This window comes from Dipodomys merriami, unplaced genomic scaffold, assembly GCF_024711535.1.
Source record: "Dipodomys merriami isolate MVZ:Mamm:240054 unplaced genomic scaffold, mDipMer1.0.p SCAF_49, whole genome shotgun sequence".
Lineage (NCBI taxonomy): Eukaryota > Metazoa > Chordata > Mammalia > Rodentia > Heteromyidae > Dipodomys > Dipodomys merriami.
Window position 1 is genome coordinate 10,217,843 of NW_027206057.1, and position 15,333 is coordinate 10,233,175.

Below are 15,333 nucleotides of genomic sequence, written 5' to 3' on the forward strand. Positions count from 1 at the left end.
TATTAAAATATTTTTTTCACATTTGTATTAGCACCGATTAGATGTACAGGGGTTTCATTTTAGAAATAGTCTGTTCAAATCTTAGTGGGGTTTTGTAAAATGAGTCTGGGAATTGCATGTAAGCTAGATTTTTGTGGGAAACTTTTTTAAATTATGAAAATACTGTACAGAGGTGTTACAATTACATGGGCAAGATAATGAGTACATTTCTTATAAAGCATTGTTGCCTCCTCCTTTGTTTCCCCTTCCCATCCCCTCCGGTTCTTCCCCCCCCCCCCCCCCCCCCCCCCCCCCCGCCAAAGTTGTAAAGTTCATTTTTTGACATAATGTCTTGTACATCTCATGGTTGCAATGGGTCCACCTGTATCCCTATTTAAACAATTTGTTTTTTTTTTTTCCCTTCCCCTCTACAAATTATACCAATATCAAATACAGTGAAAACAGGGGTTATACCGTGGGGGAGGGACAAACAAATCAACAAAGAAATCATCTTATAAATGCGTTAGAAGCAATCGCAAGAAAGAAAAAAAACATTTGTCCTTATCTTGGGGTTCATTTAGCCTAACATCAACTTATCTGACCATTTCTGCTTGTCTCAGACATATACTAGTAATTGCAAATAAGGGAAACCATGGGACCTTTGTTTCTTTGGGCCTGGCTTACTTCACTTATTATAATTTTTTCCATCTTTCCATTTCCTAACAAATGGGGCAATATCATTGTTTCTGATGGAGGCATAGAATTCCATTGTGTATATATACCACATTTTCTTGATCCATTCATCTACTGAGAGGCATCTGGGTTGATTCCATATCTTAGCCATGGTAAATAGTGCTGCGATAAACATAGTTGTGCTGGTAGATTTAGTATGGTCTTGTTTGTGATTATTTGGGTAAATGCCCCAAAGTGGGATTGCTGGGTCATAGGGGAGCTCTATGTGGAGTCTTTTGAGGAATCTCCATAGTGCTTTCCAAAGTTTACATTGAACAAGTTTACATTGCCATCAACAAAGCAGTAGGGTTCCCTTTTGGCCACATCCTTTCCAGCATCTGTTATTAGATTTCTTGATTATAGACATTCTAATTGGGGTGAGGTAGAATCTCAATGTTGTTTTGATTTGCCTTTCTTTTATGGCTAGAGAAGTTGAGCATTTCTTCATGTATCTATTGGCCATTCTTATTTACTCTTCAGTGAAGTTTTTCTTTAGGTCTTTAGCCCACTTATTTATCGGGCAGTTGTTTCTTTGAGGATTTGTTGTTGGGGGATTTAATATTATGAGTTCTAAGTATAAAAAATATTTTTATTTTTGTATCATTACTCTCCCCTTAAATGTCATGAGATTTCTTTTAAGATAGATTAGTCAATAGTCTACCTTGATGCTTGATGGATGTTTCAGGTGTACTTGAAAAGAGTATGCATTCTTCTGATGAGGAAGAAGAGTAGGGTAGAGAGGATTGGGGGGTGGGGGGGGGGAGGTGGAGACCAATTTCTTGAGGACCCAGGATTCACTGTTATTATTTGAGGCACAACCCTGGATACACCAGAACTCCTACCTATGCAGGTGATCTTGCAGTGCATACTATGCATAGTATTTAATTTGAACATGCATATTGCACTTAGCTGTTCTCAAGTGTTTAAAGAGAAATCCTTAATTAGGTCTTACGTTTATATACTACATATCATTAAAATCACTGTAACAATGGTAATGGACATAGGTAGTTGAAAAAATTACTATATTATTACCACTTGCCACTCTAAACTGTCCACAAGAAGGACAGTTCTTCTGTGGGAGGGACCACCAGAACTTTTGCACAATAACTACCTGCTTTAAATGATGTCCAGACATCATTTCTCTAGGCCATAGATCTGTCCTGCTTGGGCTCAATCCCACACCATGGAATGTATTCCCACTTTACTCTCTTTACTTCCACTTCAATAAATGTGTTTCACTCAGTTCTCTGAGATGCCTAGAACCTGGAATGATAAGTAATGGAGGCCACTGTCAGGTAACCCTAATCCTAACTCTAATCCTCAAAGGCTCCTGTACCCACACACCACACAAAATCTTACCAAAAAGTAAATTTAAAAAAAAAGTCATTAAGAATAAATGGATTAGCTGGGTTCCAGTGGTTCAGCCTGTAATCCTAGCTACTCAGGAGGATGAGATCTGAGGGTCGCAGTTCAAAGCCAGCCGGGGCAGAAAACTATCTCCAATAAACCACCAAAAAAACCGGAAGTGGTGCTGTGGCTAAAGTGGTAGAGCGCTAGCCTTGAGCTGAAGAGCTGAGGGATAGTGCCCAGGCCCAGAGTTCAAGCCCCACGACCGACAAAAAAAGAAAAAATCCCTGTAACCCTAGCTACTCAGGAAGCAGACAAATTCACCAGATTCTTAAACTCCAATTAATCAGCAAAAAGCCAGATGTAGCGCTGTGGCTCAGCAGGTAGAGCAAAAAAGCCCAAGCAAGAGAGGGAGGCCCTGAGTTCAAGCCTGGGCACACACACACACACACACACACACACACAATATCACACACACACACAATATCACACACACACACAATATCACACACACACACACAATATCACACACACACACACACACAAAATATGGTTTCTATGGTTTCGTTCCTACTCCATAGGCTCTGGGGGCCATGAGATGGGGGTCATCTGGCGCCGGGCGAGGGTAGGCCCGGAGCCCCGCGCTCGCGTGACCGGCGAGCCCGGTAGGGCTGGGCGCGGGCCGGGAGGCGCCGCACGGGCAGCCAGTCGGCGGTACCACGTCCGTTCCGTGTGCTTTCGGTTTCCTCGCCTCCATCTTGCCTGCGCCCTCCGGCCTCCGGGAAGCGAGTGCCCTACGGTAGCCAGGAGAGGACGGCCCCTGACTCGCGCAGGTTCGTCCCGATGCCGGGCCGCCGCTGGCACGGCCTTGTGCCTCTCGGCACACGGACCGGTGTCGTCCCGGCAGCGTTCGGCGCCGCCGGGGCCCGGGGTGGGCAGCGGGAGCCAGGGAGCGGGGTGGCGCCGGGCAGTGGCGAGCTCCGAGGCCGCGGTCCTCCGCCCCCAGCCCGACCTCCTCGTCTCCCGCACTCAGCCCGCATTGCTTCTGCCAGCCCTGCGAGGGGAGGACATCTTAAGGCCAGGGGATCGCATCCGCCGGGAGCCACCCCACCCCGTACAGCTCCAGACATGGGCGACCGGTCACCAGCGGCGGCAAACGTTGATGAAAAGGGTCGTGGGAGTCGCCCCCTGCCTAGGACGAGCTGTCGGGGGGAGGGAAACGTTGGCCCCCACAGAAGGTTGGGTCGCGTTCCGCGCGCTCTGCGCGTCGCTGCGCGCCCGGCGGGCTGCGCGCCCCCGTCCTCCGCCGCGACTCCGTGCCCGGGGTTGTTCTTCGCTCACTTGCTCCCAACAGCGTGGTGGTGGGCCGCATGTTTATGTGGGCAAAGTACCGGGGACACGGGAGGGGGGACGGACAAGAACGTGTCCAAGTCTTCCTATTAAACCATCCGAAAGGATGGGGGAGATGTATTCGCGTGTTTGCTTTTTCTGGACTGGGTTTGGGTTTGAACTAAAGGACATGTTGTCTGTAACGCACTAGGACAGAAGCCGCTGGTTGGCAGTGACTAGTTCAAGGAAGCAAGAAGTGGCCGTGAGGAAGCTGACGCACCCTGTAGGAAATGAGCCGAACTTTTGAAATTTGTTCTTGTGCAACGAGAGTGGTCAAACTCGTTCCTGGCGATGGCGTGTGTGTTGGTGTTTTTAACCTTGACATGCTTAAATACCCTCAGAGCAAGCGAGTTCAGATTATAAAGAGGGTTTTTTGGGGGGGGGATACTCGTGTGGTTACCCTAAATTATTCGACAGGAGTTGTGTTGACCATCCCCCGCCCCCAAAAAAAATGGCTCAACCTGAAGATTTAAAGAGGAAGAGGGAAAAATAGAAACCAGAAAGAGTGAGGGAAGGAAGGGAGGGAGATGTGAGTTTCTCGCCAGTGGGGAGTGTTTCTTGGTTGTTTCTCTGGCTTTGGGGTTTGAATGTTGTGGAGATCCGTTTCCAGGGCGGGTGTGCGGGGCAGTCCGCCGGGGCGCGGGGTCTGCTCGGGGTCCGCCTGCCTTCTGCGCTCGGTCGTGGCGTAGGGCGGGAGGCCGAGGCGGAGTGGGAGGGGAGCGGGCTTGGCGTCGGGACGCGCAGCAGCCCTTCCCGGGAAGTTCTAGGGTGGCCAAGGCGCCGCGGTGGCGTCCGCGGGCCGGGGCGCTGGGAGCTGGGCGTGGACTTCCCACGGCTCTCACCTGCACGCCCTGCTGGTCGCGTCACCTGGCCGGCCTCGCGGAGGACGCGCCCTGGGGCTCGGCCTTCAGTTACCGGAACGCCTAGGACCCTTTGCCTCAGTTTCTCCTCGGCTCCCGAGCATTTCCAAATCCGGTTTTTCCGAGGACAGGCAGCGCTCGGGGTCACTACCCAGAGGGAAGAGCCGGCGGCCCCCGGCGTGAGTACCCTGACCGCCCGGCCACCTCTCCTCCAGCCCTTCCCCAGGCCGGTGGCACCTGGGGAGCCGGGGAATACTTGGGGCACGCCCCCCCCACCTCTGCAGAAAAGGACGGACCCCCCCACCCCCAGCCTCCATTTCTGCCTTTGGTCCTTTCTGTGAACTTTCTGAAGTCTTTTAAGTTCCAGGGAGGGACTCCGTTTGGGGTGACAGCTCCCTTGTCAAGTCTGGCTATTTCCTGTAGAGTTCCATGGGCTGATTTAACTCTTATTTATAGCCTGAGATGCTTCCTTGCCTTTAGTTCAGTGTAATCCTTACAGTAGTTAGAGCTGCTGTGGACCAGGCTGAGTTCTGGACGTCAGGACCTCACTGCGTGGTTGGAGAGGCCAAGCTGGGGGATCTGCTTGGCAGCCCAGACCAGGCCCTCTGACAGAGGGAAAGCGAGCTGGGCCAGCCCCTGGGGGGTGTGGGGGAGTGTCCCTAAAGTCAGATGCACTCAGGCCAGAGGCACTGGCCCTAGCTCCCCTGTGTATTTCCCTCCTGCCATCTCCTGGGTGAAGCCTTCCCACCCACCTCAGGACAGTCTGGCCTTTGTCCTCTCACAAATCCAGAGCTATCTTTGCACTTTCACCTCTCCAGAAGCTTTGCCATCAAGTTGTAATATAATTACCCGAGTTAAATAGCTGTAAAACTAACTACAGAAAGCCCATCCCCACCCCCTTCCAGGCCATTCCTGAGATAAACAAACTTTAGATAATGTCTATTTTGCTCCCTCCTTTTTTGATATGATACAGTTTCTATGAACTGAATTTCAGAACTGCTGTCTGTTCCATTCATCTCTCTCTGTGTTCCTCCACCTGACATTCCTCTTCTTTGGCATCAGTGTTTTTAATCTTTCTCTAATGCCCACTTTTCTTGGTGTTGAGAATGGGTGTATCTCTAGCTTAGGTTTCATTCTTCGGCTTGTTTAGATGCACTGAATGTTTGTTAGGTTTCATTCTTCGGCTTGTTTAGATGCACTGAATGTTTGTTCTCCCTCAGTTCTTGAGTTAGGGAAATAATTTCTTCTTTGAACTAAAAAAATATTTTAAATAAAGGCTGTTTACATACACAGACTTGTAACTATTACAAGACTCTTTGTATGTGTACATAGTCTTATAGCTATTTACACATACAAATATGTAGTCTTTTTTTTTTTTTTTTTGTCGGCCGTGGGGCTTGAACTCTGGGCCTGGACACTGTCCCTCAGCTCTTCGGCTCAAGGCGAGCGCTCTACCACTTGAGCTACAGCGCCACTTCCGGTTTTCTGGTGGTTTATTGGAGATAGGAATCTCACGGTCTCTCCTGCCAGGGCTGGCTTTGAACCACAATCCTCAGATCTCAGCCTCCTGAGTAGCTAGGATTACAGGCGTGAGCCACCAGCGCCCGGCAAATATGTAGTCTTGTAATTATATAGTCTTGTAAATACATATAGTCTTACGTAAATATTGTAACTATGTGTATTTGTGTTATTGAATCTTCTTCTGACTAGACCATTACTGCTTCTTTTGAATTAGTATGTATTAATTGTACAAAGTGAGTGCCTTTTTATTTTTTGTTTTTTGTTTTGTCAGTCATGGGGCTTGCATTCTGGGCCTAGGCACTGTCCCACAGTGCCACTTCTGGTTTTCTGGTGGTTAATTGGAGATAAGAGTCTTATGGAGATTTTGCTGCCCAGGATGGCTTTGAACCAGGATCCTAAGATCTCAGCCTCCTGAGTATCTAGGATTACAGGTGAGAGCCACCAGCGCTGGGCTGGGTCTAATTGAATAGCATGCACTTGGATCACACCCTTCTTAAATTATTTTTTACTTTTACTGAATATTTTTATTTCCAAAAATAATTGTTAAAGTCAGATCTTTGTTTCAGAGGCACTTGAAGCAAGATCTCTTATCTGAGTGCCTCTGAACTTGAGTCAAATTCCCTGCAACAATGACCAAAATGATCTGGAGATGGATTTAAAAAAATTAACCAATTCCTTTAGCATTTACTGAGCACTTACTAGTGTTAGGTAATAGAATTACACAGAAGTTTTCTCTCTTCTGTGTGCAGCTCCCTTTCTAACTGGGGAAGACAAATAGTAAAAAAAAAAAAAAAAAAAAAAAAAGAGCTATGCACAAAACCTTGGCCATAATACACTATTAAAACCCAGAGTTCAAGTTTTATGCTTGACCCTGGAGAATCTACGTCAGATGTTGTCTGCCTAGGCCTTCTGTAACAAGCTGGTTATCATTCATCATGAACTTGAACCGGTCTGTCCCTTGAACTAGCCTTGTATTCCTGGGATGAAACCAGTTTGGTTATAGTGTATGAATTTTTTTTGGATTAGTTGAATTTGGTTAGCAAGCATTTTTTTCTTAGCTTTTTTTAAATTTTTTCAAATTTTTTATTGTGATTAAGTGGTTACATAATCTCCCAAATTTCACAGTATTGTGGAATAGTGATGCTCAGTTAAAGTCACAAACATATTCTAACTTTCCTGGAGCAAATTGTCTATCACGGTCTATAACATTATTATGAGTTTTATGAGCTTTGTGATACAGTTATTTCTTCCACATTAGGTGATATGTACATTTCTTTTGTTTTGCATAGCATCAGCTGTTCCCTCTTTCCCACTTGTTCCCTCCCTCCCATTGCTGCCATTAAGTTGCTTAGTTCATTTTGGTCAATGTCCAGTGCAGCTGATGGGTCCCACTGTTGTATGTTTTTCCCTGATTCCCCCTAGTTCTGTGTCATCTTCCTGGTTCCCCTCCGGTGTACACATATATACCATTCATGTGATCAGCAGCATGGGTTATTTAGTAGTGATTCAACCAGGTGAGTGGAAGTCCTTTGTTTCTTAAGTCCTGTTAATTTTGTCGCACCTAACATTTTGGATTTAACATCTACTTATCAGGGAGACATGTACCGTTTGTCTCTTTGCTCTTGGCTTACTTTGCTCAACATGATTTCTTATAGCTCCATCCACTTCCCTGAAAATGCCATTATTTTGTCATTTCTAATGGCTGCATAATATTCCATTGTGTATAGATACCTCAATTTTTGGATCCATTCATCTGTGGTGGGACATCTGGGTTGTTTCCATATCCTGGCTATTGTGAACAGTGCTGCAATAAACATGGAGGTGCATGTGTCCTTGTATACTGGTTCCTGTTGTTCAGGATAGATGCCTAGAAGTGGTATTACTGGGTCATAAGGGAGGTCAATATTTAGCTTTCTTTCTTTCTTTTTTATTGTGAAAATACTGTACAGAGGGGTTACAATTACATGGGCAAGATAATGAGTACATTTCTTATTAAGCATTGTAGCCTCCTCCTTTTTTCCCCCCTTCCCAGCCCTTCCCATCCTCCCCCTGCCCCCCACCCAATCCTCCCCTCTCCCTCCCACCCCCTGCACCAAATTTGTAAAGTTTTTTTTGACATAACGACTTGTACATTTCATTGTTGCAATGGGTCCACCTCCGTATCCCTATTTAAACAATTTGTTTTTCCCCTTCCCCTCCACAAATTATACCGACATCAAATACAGTGAAAGCAGGGGTTATACTGTGGGGGAGGGACATACAAAGCAACAAAGAGGACCCTCCAGACTGCTTTCCAAAGTGGTTGTATAAGTGTACATTCCCACCAGCAGTGTAATAGGGTTCCTCTTTCTCTGCATCCCCTCCAGCATTTGTCATTGGCTGAATTGAGGATGTGGGCCATTCTGATGGGGGTAAGGTGGTATCTCAGGGTTGTCTTTATTTGGTTAGCAAGTATTTTAATAGTTTCACATCTATGTTCATGAAAAAAATTGGTTTATAGTTTTCTTTTTGTTAAGTTCCTGGCTGTTTTTGTGAAGAGCGTAGTGTCTTTTGACTGGAGAATTGAGTCCATTAGTATTGAGTGTTTGAATACAGAAGTATACAGTAGTTCCTGTTATCTTCCCTCTCAACTTTGGCTTTGTACCTCTTCTGTTTCTCATATGTTTATCCATCTAGCAGGATCTGTCCTATGTACTTTTTTCATGTTCATATTGATCTCTGTGTGTAAGATGTCTATGAGTAGCTTCTATAGTGCTGTTTTGGTGTTGATAAGTTGTTTACTTTTCATTTTTCCTCAAGTGTTTTGTTTGCCTTCTGTTTATGAATAAAGCTTGGCTGGACAGAGAATTTTGAGTTGACCGTTCTTTGATTTACATTGTCATTATCAACAGTTCAAGGAAGGGTACAAAATGGTATTCAGGCATAATCTTAGGTATAAAATATCCATAAGTGAGAGATTTTTTTTTCATTAGCTGCCAAATTGGTTATAGCAACAGCATTCACTCCCCAGCCAGGTTTGTGGAATTGTATTTGTCTACTCAGTAGACATGACCTTGCTTCATGCTATGCCCTGACTTCACTGAAAGGTGGACAGAGAATGGAATGTTAAGCATGTATTTGCACAGGCTGAACATTAATGCTGACTGCAGTGCTGCTGAGTACAGGGAAATTTATGTGTTTTGGATACCAGATGATTTGAGAAGTCAGACCAAAGTCACTTCATTTTTCCTGGTATTGGAACTCAGAGCTTCATACTCACTTAGTTTTTTCTGTTTAAGGATGGCACCCCATCACTTGAGCCACACCTCCACTTCTGGCTTTTGGTTAACTGGAGATATGTGTCTCTCAGATTTGTCTGCCAGGGCAAGTTTTGAACTTCATTCATCCAATTCCTGAGTAGCTAGGATTACAGGTTACCTCTTTTATTTGACCTATTATAGAGGTGCTGGGTGCCAAAAGGCTGTGTTAAGTGCCTTCCTAGAGGTTTGTATGGGGTGGTACCAAGAAGTTACCGGCCAAGTCTGTAGGAGCTTATCCCAAGAAGACTGCATGCAGGAGGGGGTGCTTCACCTGGACCTGAAAGCTGAGAGGATTTTGCTGGACAGGTAAGTGGAGTGAGTAATCCAGGCAAAAGCAGATGGCAAAGAGACTTGTTGATGTGCCATTGAAGCTGATTGTGTTGTGTATATTGATAAATGGCCACAGATACTACTGATCATAAGAGGCTGTGAATGCAAAAAAAAAAAAAAAAAAGGAAACTACAACAGAAAGCGAGGAATCACTGGGGGTTTGGTCTAAAGTGATTTGGTTCAAACATGAAATTCAGAAGGCTCATTCCAATAGTAGATATAGAGAGGGTGCTCAGAGGCTAGGTGAGAGATGGGTATTAAGGAATACTAGCATTTAAGGCAAAGGTGAGGTGAGGGGCTGGACAAGGTTAGATAAGAACTAGGGAAAAAACAGTGGTGTGAAGTCAACTCAGGGAGAAGAGTTTAAAGGAATGATGAATGAATAGCATCAGGTAGGGTAATTGAATGAAAGAAGACTTCTTATTTTATCCATTTATTTAAAAATAAAATTTACTGTATTTAAACTAAACATGATGTTGAAAGGTACAAAGAGCAAAATGATTGCTCTAGGGTAACAAATTAATATATCCATCATCTCATGGTTACCCATTGCTCTCCCTGCAACAAGAGTAGCTTCAGTCTACTCATTTTGTTACAAAGTCCTAAATACAATTCACTTGGTAACTAAGTCCTCACATTGTACATTGGATCTTTCCTTTGTTCTTGCCTCATACTTTCCACTTGGTATCCTCTGACCTACATCTCCCCACTTCCTTCCTGCCACAGGCCCTGGCAGAGTAGGTAACCACTGTTTATTCTCCATTTCTATATTGAGTTTGTTTTAGATTCCACATATAAAGGAATCCATGCATTTTTTCTGTGTTTACACTTAGCATAATATTCTCTAAGTTTCTTCATGTGGCCAATGGCAGGAACTCTTCCATTTTTGAGGGCAAATAATATTCCATGGTATCTAAACCATACTATACTCCAAATTTATTCATGTGGCTAATGTCAGGATGTCTTCCTCTTTCTGAGGGTGAATAATATTCCATGGTATCCATATACCAGTTTCTCCTCCCCTTTCTTCCCCCCATTCCCCTCCTAGGTTTTGGACTTGCTAGAAAGCATTCTACCACTTGAGTCATACATCCAGGCCAACATACCAGTTCCTTTATTCGTTCATCCATCAAAGAGCACTTAGTTGTTTCCACATCTTGACTTTTGTGAATAATGCTGCGATGAAATGGGAGTGCAGCTATCTTTATGAGATGATAGTTTCATTTCTTTTGGGTATATACCTAGAAGAAGGGTTGCTGGGTCTGAACTTCTAAGTGTCCTGAAAGGTATCAATGGGAGGCCTTGACAAGAACAGCATATCAGGGCTCAATACAGGATAGGTAAGTGAGGTACTTGCTTTTGTTCACCATTTAAAGGAGTATTCAAAAACTCAGTAACCATAATGTATAATATTCCAACATAGCATTTAAAACACTAACATAAATGTCCCAAATCTGAAAAATAAATTACTGAAAATTTAAATAAACAATAAAAACAACATCAGCATTACTGATGGATTGGCACCGTGTAGCATGGTGAAAAGATGTGGCCTTGGGACAGCGAAGGTGGAGGGATGTGGAGGAGTTGAAGTTGAGGAAATTGAAGCACTGACTATTTCTTCATGAAGTTCCAGCTTCATGTGAAAAGAAAATGTAAGAATGGTTGGTCCAAAGGACCACAGGCTTACGTTGTTGTTGTTTTACAACTCTTTAAGATGGAAGAATCTTGAACATGTTTATGATGTGAGGAAAGGCATCCTAGGGTCTATACGAGACTGATGAAAGCTTTGGTATACAGGCTTAGTGCAGACAAGAAGAGAAAAGGGAGATGGTCCTAGGTAAACTGAGGGACAGAAAAATGCCAGGTGGGGAAAGCTGTGGAAACTCAAACCTTATAAGTGGCAAGGTCACCAGATGAGAAATGGTGCCAGTAGGTGGTGATTGATGAAGAAAGCAATGAAGGTTGGAACTCTCCCTTAAGGTTGTGGAAGAGGTTGCTGATCAGGGTTCCGGACAGGCTCATGGGAAGTTGGAGACCACACTGTTATTGATGTCAGCTTCCATGTAGTGTGATATTTCCCTCTTTCCTTCTGGACTACTTGCTACTATAGATATGCAAGTAGAGAAGGCTCAGACTCTGAGGCTGGTAAAACGTAACCAATCAGCCCACTTAGCAGAAGGATTTCCTGGGATACAAGACTTGAATGCTAAAAGTGGAATGTTCTGGGTATACCATGTCTATTTGCTCACTTGAGGTATTATAATGTTGGCTCTCAGGAGCAAAAGATTTCCTTGATTTTATCCTTGGATTGAGGGGGACTGAAGGCACTGGGCACAGAGAGTTTGAAGCACATATTTCAAGTTGTAGTCTGGGAAAAAAAGTGAGATGGTTACCATTCATTCTCTCACAACACAAGTGCTCTCCATGAGTCACACACTGTCTGTATGGAGGATTTGCCACAAAGGAGAAATAAATGCCCTCATGAAAATATACTTCTGTGCTAGCCAGGGTTCATTCTCACCTCTGTAAACTGCATTTGCCAGGCTCCTTTGCAACTAGGATATGATTAAGCCCTGCCAGTTGGGTGAATTCAGACAAGATTTGCAAAGGAAGTAGGTGGATGCGAATACTTAGCTGCTTTTCTTAGTTTCTTTGCTGGCAAGAAGAGTGTGGTGGTATGGGGTTTGGAGAGCAGCATTTAGTCACCAGCTTTTTGGATGAAACAGGCAATGTGATGGGGCCACTTCTGGTCTCACTTCTGGAGAGGTATCTTTAAAATCAGTGTTTCCAGTGGTAGCCTCCTGACTGCCCACTGTCCTGGCCCCAGCCAAGGTGGTTTTAAGGACCTCAGGAGTCCTTGCTGAAAGCTCAGCCTAGAGTCCCTTCTTCCATCCTTTTCAGCAGGTTTTTTTTTTGGTAATTTTCTGCTGCAAATGTCTGGAGTGTTTTCTATTTTCAGACCTTGATGCTTCTTTTATGAGTTGAGCCAGTGTTGTAAAAATAAACTCTAAGGACTTAAGTTCTATTTTGAATTTTAAGCAGCCATTGGTGGTGATCTCGTGATTTCTGCCAGAGAAATGAAACTGGAACTGATGAATCTTGTGTTTTAGCTGCTGTAGGTCAGGACAGTGTGTACCAAAGTGGAAAAGGAAGAGCAACTGAATGAAAGTATCTGAAGAAAAAAGGAACTCCCTTAAAATGCTTCAGTGCTATGGTATTTAGGCTGGGTAGGATAGGGAGAGTATGGATGTTTAATAACCTTCCTGGCTTCTGTCCATTAGATCATATAGCACTTTGTGATAAAAAAATGTCTTCCGATCTTATCAAATATCCCATAAGGGGCAAAATTACTCTGAATAAGAACCATTAATACAGTCTATACTATTGCAGAAGTATTCCTTATCTTCTTAAAGAAATTTTAGGCTTATTTACAATTATCTCAGATATATGTTCCTAGGATATGAATTCTGTGTGTGTGTGTGTGTGTGTGTGTGCGCACACATGGGTGTGTGTTGGTGCCATCCTGGAGCTTGACCTCAGGGCCTGTGCAATGTCTCTGAGCTTTTTTGCCCAAGGCTTTTGTGCTCTACCACTGGAGTTACAGCTCCATTTCCAGCTGGAAATTCCAGTGGTATTTTTGGTGGTTCCCTGGAGATAAGAGGCTTGTGGACTTTCATGCCTGGGCTGGCTCTGAATTGAAATCCTCAGATATAAGCTTCCTGAGTAGCTATGATTAGAGGTGTGTGCCACTGGCAACTGGCAATCATAGTAATTTTTAGCATGAGCTTACTTCGAGCAGAAGTTCTTTTGTAGCTGAGTATGGTGGTACAGGCCTGAAATCCCAGCATGAGAAGGCTAGGCAGAAAGATTGTGAAATTGAGGCAAGCCAGGCTACATAGTGACTCACGGTCATAAAAGGAGGAAGAGAAAGAAAAGGAAGGGGAGAATGAGGAAGAGGAGGAGAACATTTTCTGTATGCCTCACATACCGTAAGCTGGATTGGGGATTTTTTGTGGGGATTTTGAGTTTGCTACTGAAGACCTTATGGACTTTGATAGTATTGGAGGAATGTTGATGTTAATTTCTTGGTTTGAGCTTAAAAGACCCCTCTATACACTTAACATTATTTGGCACTGACATTTTGCTTCATGTAGGTGACCTGTCTCTATGCCAATCTGTATTTTCCTTTTGATATTTTCTTTCAGTGTGCCAGATGCTACCTCTGAGTAATTTGGATTTTGCTGCCAAACTATCCCCCCCCCCCCCACATTAGCACAGAGGGAAGACAGCATGGCAGCCTGCCAGGGTTCTTGCTGAGTGTGCGTGACTGGTAGAAAGCAGTCAAAGGCATAATGGTTGAAGAAAATGAACTGAGCAGATAATTTTTTAAACCACTATCTGATTTTGTTAACTCTTTATGATGTTATTATATCACTTATAGTTATGAATTATAAAAGTTAGAAGACTTTTTGAAAATAGAGAATTAAACCTCTCATTTCTCATAATTCTGTTTGGTTCTTTTTCAAACCTGTCAAATTAGAATAGTATTTTTCACTCCATGTTTAATGACCTCTTATTTGTTTCATTTTTTTCCCCTATTGTTTATTTGGGTTCTTCTAGTAGTAAGTACAATTGTATACAGAGCAACCATTATCAACTTCAAGCTAGGGTATTTTTTTTCCAATTACTGTTTTGGTTTCAGGTTAGGTTTATCATTTCATGGTAACAAACAAGGTATTTACCCAGAGCACAAGAACCAGTTTATTATAAATTATAATTATAAAACTTTAAAATAGTGTAGATGTAAGCATTATTTATAACTTAAAGTTTAGAAAAAAATATTGTTGAATTCCAGTAGAAGTTAAGAATGAATATACTATTTGGGCACTTGTGGCTCACGCCTGTAATACTAGCTACTCCTGAGTCTGAGATCTGAGGATTGCAGTTCAAAACTAGCCTGGGCAGGAAAGTTTATGAGACTCTTATCTCCAATTAACCAGTAAAATTCCAGAAGTGGAGCTGTCATTCAAGCGGTAGAATGCTAGCCTTGAGAAAAACAACAACAAAACAACCCCTCATGGATAGCACCCAGGTCCTGAGTTCAAGCCCCAGGGCTGGCACCAGAACAAAAACAAAAACACACCCATGCCACCACCTTCACATCCATTCCACTTCTGCCCTCCCACTGACACCATGAGGAATTCTAATGACCAATGTAGCAGGGTAGTGAGCTTCTGGACCTTCTCTCACTTCCAGAGGATCTGAAGACCTGATTACAATCTGACTGGATCATAGCTTAGCCCTATCGGCATTCATGATGAAGTTATGAAAAGGGCCTGAGCTGTTGGTGGATGGCAAGGCTTACAGTTGGGCATGAACAAATTTGACAAGAAATGTACCTCACTACCCTATGTATGTAACTGTAACCCCTCTGTACATCACCTGACAATAAAAAAGTTATGAAAAAGAAAGAAATTATGTGGGAGAGCAATGGGAAAGGACAGACCTATTTGTGTTACCATAAAGAGCTTATCTTTAACAGAGCCCCCATTTCTTCAAGTTCTTATGGGAGACTTAACTCTTCTGACAGTACTTTCCCACTCACCTGCTTAGTCATTGGGCTTTTTTTTCCTTTCCTCCCCCAAAAGTCAATGATCTCACTGATCGTAATTTTGTCATTATTGTAATAGCCTACTTTACATTCTGAAAAGTTCAGATAAGCCATATGGGAGTTTTTGGAGTATTTTGCCTTTAGTTTCATTTCCTTGAACATGTAGGTTTTCTTTTGTGTCTCTTGGTTTCTTGATCATTTTTGGGTTTTGGCTTTGTCTACTAAGGATCCTTTTTTTTAGATTTTAAAATAGGAATTTAATCTA

General features: G+C 43.5%; 1 protein-coding gene across 6 annotated transcripts in view; it reads left to right on the plus strand.

The window, feature by feature from the left end:
* Positions 1-2,513: 2,513 nt before the first annotated feature.
* The window catches only part of Cflar (CASP8 and FADD like apoptosis regulator), a 38,322-nt gene continuing 25,502 nt past the window's right edge, over positions 2,514-15,333 (plus strand). Inside the window, exons 1-2 of one of the 6 annotated variants that reach the window (XM_069995800.1) lie at positions 2,514-2,891; positions 9,269-9,433. The gene's annotated coding sequence lies outside the window, so the exon portion shown is untranslated. Of the gene's footprint in view, positions 2,892-4,243; positions 4,487-9,268; positions 9,434-13,196; positions 13,447-15,333 lie in introns of those variants that run through there. The other 5 variants (XM_069995801.1, XM_069995797.1, XM_069995802.1 and 2 more) reach the window with 5 other exon arrangements.